The 8,665-nt window shown below is 39.1% G+C and overlaps 1 long non-coding RNA gene across 1 annotated transcript; it reads right to left on the minus strand.

Annotated features, from left to right (window-relative positions):
* Window positions 1-634: 634 nt before the first annotated feature.
* On the minus strand, window positions 635-3,437 carry LOC113575606. Its single transcript, XR_003410435.2, has 3 exons — window positions 3,181-3,437; window positions 1,371-1,413; window positions 635-1,288 (listed from the first exon to the last, which is right to left on the minus strand). It is a non-coding gene; the product is annotated as an uncharacterized LOC113575606 (long non-coding RNA).
* Window positions 3,438-8,665: the final 5,228 nt, after the last annotated feature.

Genomic DNA, 8,665 nt, shown 5'->3' on the forward strand with positions numbered 1-8,665 from the left:
AGAAAACAAAAAAGCAAAACAAACAAACAAACAAAATAACCACTAAAACTTTCTTTCCCCCTTTTTTGCTTTGCTTATGTTCTTTGGTGTTTCTTTATAACTATTGTTTGCAAATGAAATGGAAATGGGCCCAGGTTATGTCAGATATATGCACCACAAAATACCGTAATTTAATTAGACTACAGATTATATAATTTTATCATGATTATATCATGACATTTTTTTTATATAATACATTTTTATACATGTTTACAAATTCCTTTCATACATATTCTCTTTCACCTACTTTGTATTTGTATTTGACACATACAGATCCTTTATTATTGGCTATTAGCATGTATGTTCAATATTTTTAGTATTAAAAAATTGAAACGTTCTAGGACATTCTCCTTGTGCCTGTGACCATCTCCTATGGGAACTTTAGTTCCTCTCACATTCCAAAGGTGTGATGGGTTGAACTGAGTCTCTAAATTGGCCCGGTGTGAGTTAGTGGGTGTGTGTGGACACGTGTACCCTGTTCCCACCTTGTCTGGGGTTGGTTCCCACCATGCCACTGGGATAGGCTCTGGTCTCCCGAAGTGGTATTTAGTATATTTGATACCTTTTTTTTTTTTTTTTTTTTTTTTTTTACATACCATTGACACATATTACATAATAATCCTTTAAAATTTAGACTGTTGTATTTAGTAACAATAACTGAGGCCAAGAACTAAAAATGATCATATCCACTACTACTTGCTGGCTATTTTGAATTGAAAATTAAAGGTCACTTAAAACATTTATTAGTATTTGCTGTCTTTTTCAAGAAAAAAAAGAGGTTATTAAGCACATAGGGCTACTTTATACTGTCAGCCAGCCAGGATTGCCACACATGTGGTAACTAGCAATGAAGCACTGAGAGGTGACATTCTTAACACAAACATTGTTTAAACTAAACAGTTTACAGCTTACAGTGCACTTTTTTCAATTTTGTTATCCTTTTCTAAACAGGCACATGGAAGGTACACTAGACACTTGTGAGCATGCACAAGGTTCTTATCTACAGAGGATGCAGATGTTCCAAATTCACTTCCTTGCACTACGCTTCAAGATCCCTATTCAAGGAGAATGATCTTTATATAAGGAAACTCATTTCCAATATATCATTTGACTAAGGATTTAGTTACTATGGTATGGGTGCTTTTATATCATCAACCTTCTGTCGTTTTGAAGAGATGAGCTTCTGTTGTAAACAGTCAGGTCCCAGCCCAGTTCCTCTGCACTGGGCAGTCCCTCAAGCTAACTGCAACTGAATGAATAATAGATCACATCACACTCCAAGGGAAAAATATGAAGACTTCATTACGTAGAGAAGTTCTGAGGACATTTACCTGTGATCTCTCCAACAATCCCAGAATGCTTTTGTGGTGGTCACTAGGGGATTCAGAAGACATACAGTGAATCTCATTTCATAGGCATGCTCATTCTCCCTTTCCTCTGGGTGCCATTTCTTCAGTGCAAAATGAGTGACAGTCAGGGGGACGCCCATTTTGGACGAGTGACAGGAGTGAGGACTTAAACAACCTCTCAGTCTTTTTTTTTTAAACATTTGCAAAGAATTATGTGAGATGTGTGAAAGAAACTTGGTCATATGCAGGGTAAAACTGAGGGGCACATCAGTGGTCACATATCAATTCAAGTGATTTATTATAAAAATTGCTTTAATACTTAAAAATCTTTGTTGATATAAGATAAGATTGTAATGTATAAAACTAGAATTTTACAGACAATTTCAGTTTCCATCACCTGGAGTGAGAAACACTCACCAACTAACACCACTTGCCCATTTTACTTCGTGTGCCCACTCTATAGCTGTATGTATAGGATTCCAGTCATTTTTTAGTCAGATATCTACTCAGAATTTTGTTCACTGATGATCACTCGTCTTGTATTCTCTGCACAGATTTCCCAGTAGCTTTTTTTTTTTAAAGCAGGTGCATGTCAATATGGCATGTATGTATTACTGTAAAACAATACTGTATGTATTGTGTATTACTCTATCTTGCATTCATGGGCATTTGCATAAACAGTATTTGAAAGTGCATTTACAATACAAATGTATATTAAAAGCTTCCAGCTTATACCTGCCTTTTGGCAAAAACCAGGTCACTCACAAAAGAGACCAATACACACAATGTACACTGGCTACAGGACTCCAGTACTGCCTGCCCGCTGTCTTCCAAATAAAACTGCTGCCGGGAATGGTGGATTACAATTTACAACTGACTGTAAACATCATGGCATCTTACTAGGTCCTGCAATCGATCAGGTATATGCAATAAAAGGATCACTCAGTGTATTTGGGAAATCAGGACTGTTAGTTGTAGGCTTCTCTTTTGTAAATATATTTGAGAGTTAAGCTCTTAACTGTCTGTTTGTCTCCAGAACCTTAGATAGTGTTATAGAATAATCACTTTGGAATTGTTATTTGAATAGCAGGGGAAAAGTTGATTTACCTTGGAAGATTTCAACATTTAGAGGTGTTAAGGAAAATATATACACTAATGAATAAAATCTCACTGTATATTTCTAGTATGTAAACCCCACAGCTACTGGTGATAATTTAAGTTTTCTTTTTCATTTATTTTTTAATTAGTATTAAAAAAAAAATCATATTGAAAATGGACTTATTGACGTGTAATACAGAAACTATTTACATTCCTAGCAATTTAGTGGAGCCTCTTTTATTTCCATACATGCTGTGATACTGTGGCAGTAATGAATCATAGTTAAGGCGATACTGCAGCGTAAGCTCCGCGTTTATTAAACAGGCAGTTGCTCGTTGCTTTTGATCCTCGGGAGTGTCAATGCAACAGATTACGGCCAGACGTGCTGAAGGGCCCCGTTACTAATGTTCTACTGCCACACCTCTTAAACTTCATACTGACTGTGGGCAAAGAGAAGCAATTGAGGTAAACACAAACAAAATCACAGACACAGCCCCGGGCAGAAAGTTATGACCTTGGCACATATTCCCCTTGTGTTTTCAGTTGGTGTGGCCAAAGGGAGACATTTAATCATATCATGGTGTCTTCTCTCAAACGGGTTAAACCGGACTTTTTTTTGGAAGGGCAAACAGTAAGTCTGATTAAATAAATAAATAAATAAATAAATAAAGTGTTAGACGCTTCTCATACCTACTTTGTTTACGATCAACTCCTATTCATCAGATCCACCGGACATACTTGATACTGCTGCTTTAACGCGCCAAATATAGCCTACTTTTAAACGGAAGTGCTAATGAAGAACTTACAAGACGTGCTGCTCCTAACACAGCTGTCATTTCGCATTTACCGTAAATCGACATATCTGTGCTGCGCGGCAAGAATGACAAAAAGGCGATATCTGCCAAGGTCCACGTTGCCAGGTGGGTTGCGCAGACGGGCGCTGTGAACACCCCACGCCGCTAACTTCGAGTGCTCGCGTTACGCAACACGACAGCTGCCGCTCCTCGCCCGTTCTGCCTCATCGTGAGTCGACCCCTCGGTTATGCTGCCGAGTGTTAAATAAAACCGCCCGAACGGCACAGCTTTGTGCTGCTGGCTCTGCTCTAGGCCCAGGTGTCTGTTCGCTGTAACAGTACACAGAGCTTCGTGGGCTGGTTTTAAACTGTGAAACAGCGCATCTGCCGCTCGATCAATCCTGCTCCTATTCCAGAATTTTTGCTACAAGTAGTTTAACTGATTGACTTTGGGTCATTCTGGGAAACAAAAATCCTCTCACGAGCAGTGGTGTTTCTGGGCCCCAAGCAATGTTTTGTCTGGGGGCCCTAATAAAACTCATTTTAATTTTTGACTGCAAGATACAACATTGACCAACCCTTTAGAATCTTTACCTATCTTCTCACTTAAGTCAGAAGTGAACATCCTGTTTATTTCAGCCGACTGCTTGATGCCAGCAGACCCCCCCCTCCCCGACCTCGGGACCAACTCATTAGCGTGGATTGCTTAGTGGTAAAAGCTGCCCCTGTTCATGTGACATTTTGAGATCGGTTTTCATAACGTGAATTGTACGGTTTGGCCGCAGAAAAGACTTCTGAAAAAATGTCTACTGAAATGAAGGTATTTGGTGATTGAACACCCACTATCAATGTGTATTTGGGATGTTTGGATGCTAAGCTATGTATATGAGGGAAGCACGTCAACAGTGTCTTGTAGTTTCTCGATGAACGCGCTGAGGGAGGAGGTTAATGAAGGACAGCTGGAATGGGGGAATGTATCTAATCTAAATGGGATCTTTAATGCGAACGAGGGAAAAGAAAGATGATTCCAGCCCCTTCCTCTCTCTCTCTCTCTCTCTCTCTCTCTCTCTCGCTCTCGCTCTCGCTCTCTCTCTCTCTCTCTATATATATCTCCACGTTTCTGTGTGAAGCAGACTTTTGTGAGGTAATTCGAAAAGGTAGCAACTTCTCTTTTTGTTATCTTTGAATTTGTTTAAAATGGTGTACAATTTCCTAGATACATTAGTTTAACTAACTAATCGTACTATCTAAAACATCTATCTATGTAGATCTTTTATACGTTATCTTTTTGTCGGTTAGCTCGCTAACTAGCTAGCTACCAAAGGAGGCTACTTCATCCAGTATACAGTATATACTGAGTGCAGTATGCAATATACAGAGCATATGTCACAGGTATTTATAGTATGAATTGAACTTAAGTTTTATAGGGTTTTTCCTGCATAGATTAGCACGAGTTCATGCTGTCTCCAGCTCTCAAGTTACAAAACTGAACAACTGAATTGGTTAGAAGCAGCCTCTTAGTTATTATTACTGGTACATTTCTTCTAGACTCCTCTAATATGCTAGTTGCTACGATAGCTAACGTTAGCGTACTTCTTTTTGATTATGGTATTCATGCACGAAGGTTTTAAACAGCAGAATTAATGTTAGTGAATCACGGTAAGTTCATCAACTAAAACATAACAAGGGGTAATGTTTAATGGTAGTTTGGTAATACCGTGGTGGTTATCCAGTAGTATGTTAGGTTATCTTACTCTGATATTTCATATTGCAGACTGTTACTTGTTAATGCTACTAATACATAAACATCTTTTCAACGGCCACTGACTGATACCAATCAGTATGTTCCACCCATCAACATTAAATGTTATAGAGACGGCCACGTTGCAATACTTCAAGCAGAATAAATACTGGCTATGTTCAAAATAGCCTACTACATACTGCACACTGCATACTGCATTCAGTATATATACTGAATATTGGTACCTGTAGTAGTATGCAGTATAGTATTCATTATGCAACAAACGCAAACCACACTACAAAGTCTTGCGAACAAATGAAGGTTTTGTCTAGTCATGAAAGACTTTTTGCCACCATTGCATGATAGGATGCAGTACACCAAGAAGATAGCTCTGGTCGCAAACTGGAATGTTTGCCCAGATTACTGCATCACCCGCGTATCTTCATGTACTGAAAAAATTTATTTTGGTCGCATACAGCAAGATGATTTGGGTTCCTATGTAGTAGGCTATTCAAACACAGGCCCTGTAAAATAACTTAAATAGCTACCTGTGATACAGTGTTGCTGCTGATGTATCATGAAGGTAACATGTTTTCCTCTCTGGCCACGCCTCTCCCTTCTTGCCCTGTTGCCAAGTCAAAAAAGTCAAAACAGCAGTGGAAATAAAACATAATTAAAAAAAAAAAACCCATAAGGGGTGAAAAATAGTGTAAAAAAAGTTGCAAAAAAATGTGAAGTTGCATTGCAAAAAAACCCCAAAAAAATGAGAATTCAGTTTTGTTTGCAATTTTTTTTTTCTTTTTGCAACTGACTGTGGCTTCATCTTTGCAATACTTATTTTTCTTGTTTGTATTAAAAATCCCATTTTGGCTCCATAAAGGGGGAGGCATGTATAAATGCAACAGCTTGATTCTGCATTAATGTAACCCGCTGGTGATATTTCATAGGGCTTTGTACCTTTTCAACATCTGCTTGCTAACAGGCATGGAGATCGGCGATATTATTGCTTGAAACGGTGTGATTTACTCTAACAGCATGACACCATATAATTGATAGATGGACATCACTTGGTCTTTGAAAGCGAAGGAGGTTAGGGTCTAATTGAGAATATTGCTGAATAAAGTCAGTCCTCCTCAAAAAAGTGCATGTCAGCACACTCAGTAAAGGCATTCAAGGCAAAATATTTTTGTTTTACATGCTGAGACTGAGTAAGAGTGTGTTTCCTTTTATTAGTGTCTAAGATGGAGAGAAACAGTCAGTATCAAAATAATACTTCAAGGAATGTTGTCATTTTGGTGGAAGTGAAAGCATATGAAATATGTACCTCTCCTACATGAGGATCTTTGTAGTTATGTATCACAGCTTTCTCTTGCTCTCTCACACACGCACACACACACACACACACTTTATTAGCCACTTTATTAGAAACACCACTGTGATGTTACAACTAAAGGAAACTTAGACACACCAGTCTTATAGGTCCATTTAATAAGTGGACAGTTACAGAACATAGCTGGCTGGTTGCCATGCGCAGTTCCTCAGCTACTCTCTACCTAGTTCACTAATTATTCACTGTACCAGCATGGTAGTGGGTGTTGCAGTAGTGTAAGTGTATCAGGCCCAACAGTGTTGAGTTTTTATATGGGTCAGTGTCCCTGCTTGGATGAGACTGCTCTTCCACCATCCAACCAAGAACAGCTCTGTGGTGAGAACCTGATCAGGGATGAAAAGCTGAAAGTGGCTAATGTTTGTTTCCTGGAAACAGATGAGCTATAGTGTATCACTTTACACCTACACAGCATTTCTAATGAAGACACATTTCTAATCAAATGACTGATGAGTGCTAAAGTAGAAAAGGCTGTATCTGAGTAATTTATCAACCTATCATAGCGCCATGTACATTAGGCTTTTTGACAGATGCAAAAGCCTTATTAGTGTATGGTATCCTAATGTAAGTTAAACAGAAGCAGATGCTTCTGTGGTTGCTATATGAATTCCTATTGTCAGTCATTATTGAAGTAAGTATGAATGATTCCAAAGGGGAAAACAGAAAACATTAGCACCATTTCTCAAATGGAATCTTACCTGTCATTTTTTTTCCATTTTTCCAGCTCTGGTACAGATCCAAGTTTTGTTTGTTAGAGGAACAGATGGTTGTGTCATTTAGTATGTATGAGATTTTTGGTTTTTATGGCATATCATAACTCATGCAAATAGTGATCTGATTTTTGAGAATATCCATAAATACAGAAAACGAATTACCAACCAACAATCTCTGGGGAATGAAATATTCACTGATGGAAGGTGATATGACCCACTTGGGTGACAGCGATTAGGCAGGATTAGGCAGGAGCAGGAGAGCTGAAGCATCATTTGTTTGATTTAGGAAACACGCTATGTTCTGTCCACAGTCAGAGTGTACAGGTGAGCTAAAACGCGGCCTAGAGGGAGAGGAATGCATTGACTGGAATCCACACTCAAGTTTAATTGCAACCATTTATTGATTTGAATAAGCCCTGCAGAACCCATGTGAAAATGATTCAGCGACACCGCTATAACACCAGGGTGTGAAGAGAATACGAATGCAATGGTAAACAATATGTGAGCCAATGGCTCATTTCAGCACCCATGCAAAGGGAGATGAAAATGATTGGTATTTCATATCGGCAGAGGCAGCTGATGTCGGCATTGCACGTAGGAGCATATTCACCAGGCTCCTTCAGTGCTGGCACTTATCGAAAATCTGCTGTAGTGTTGTAGTCTATCTGACAGTAATGAGCAGCCAATGAATTTCGCTTGCTGGATTTGATCATGCCTCTGTTATACACAAGCTTTATACACCAGCCAAGGCTCACCACTGTCCAGCCTTGGTAGAAAGTGAGACAACCATTTTTTCCTTTTTTTTTTTTTAAACCACTGATTTATTTCAGTTTTATAATGCTGACAGTGTTATATAATTATGACAGTTTGAGGTGTCTTGCTGGTCTTGATGGTCCCCCCCATGAACTGGCTCGGCCTCCCTTTACCTCCTTCCCCTGGTCTAACTTAACTAACTGCTTTACTTCCTCCCTCCACCGCTTCAGTCTCGTTTCAGCTTTGAAGTGGTTTAGATTCCTGAGTCTGGAGTGTCTGACAAACAGGAGCAAAGGCAACTTCAAAAGCGATCCCCACAGAGAGCCGACTCACATGGCGGACTGGAGCCGCTTGCAGGGGTTTCGCAGAAAGGGCCCTTTCTCCAGGCATTGTGACAGCTTTGGAATAGCTACTCCGCAGAACTTCATCAAATAATGAATACTGTATGCTCTCGCCACAGTCATCCCAATTTGTATTTGAAAGTATCAGCTTTTTTTCTGACAGAACGTAAAGATGTTGTCATATCCCTTTGGTTTATAGACTATTTACAGTTTTCTTTTCTCCTCCAGGATGCTTCGGTGTAATTAGGAGGTAGCTATATTGCCTCTGTAATTTGGCTAGACCTTGTCAGTGTTGTGGACAGATTTCAATGTCTTTTCCACTCATTTGTGTCCCACACATGAGGTGCATGAAGCTTGATTCAGACTATTACTTTTTTATCACACAGCCTCACTCAGTGTACCATAAGGGGAGTTCAAAGTGATATTTTTATTATGGAAATATATTCTAGC

Source organism: Electrophorus electricus, chromosome 8 (assembly GCF_013358815.1).
Source record: "Electrophorus electricus isolate fEleEle1 chromosome 8, fEleEle1.pri, whole genome shotgun sequence".
In the NCBI taxonomy this organism is placed as follows: Eukaryota; Metazoa; Chordata; class Actinopteri; order Gymnotiformes; family Gymnotidae; genus Electrophorus; species Electrophorus electricus.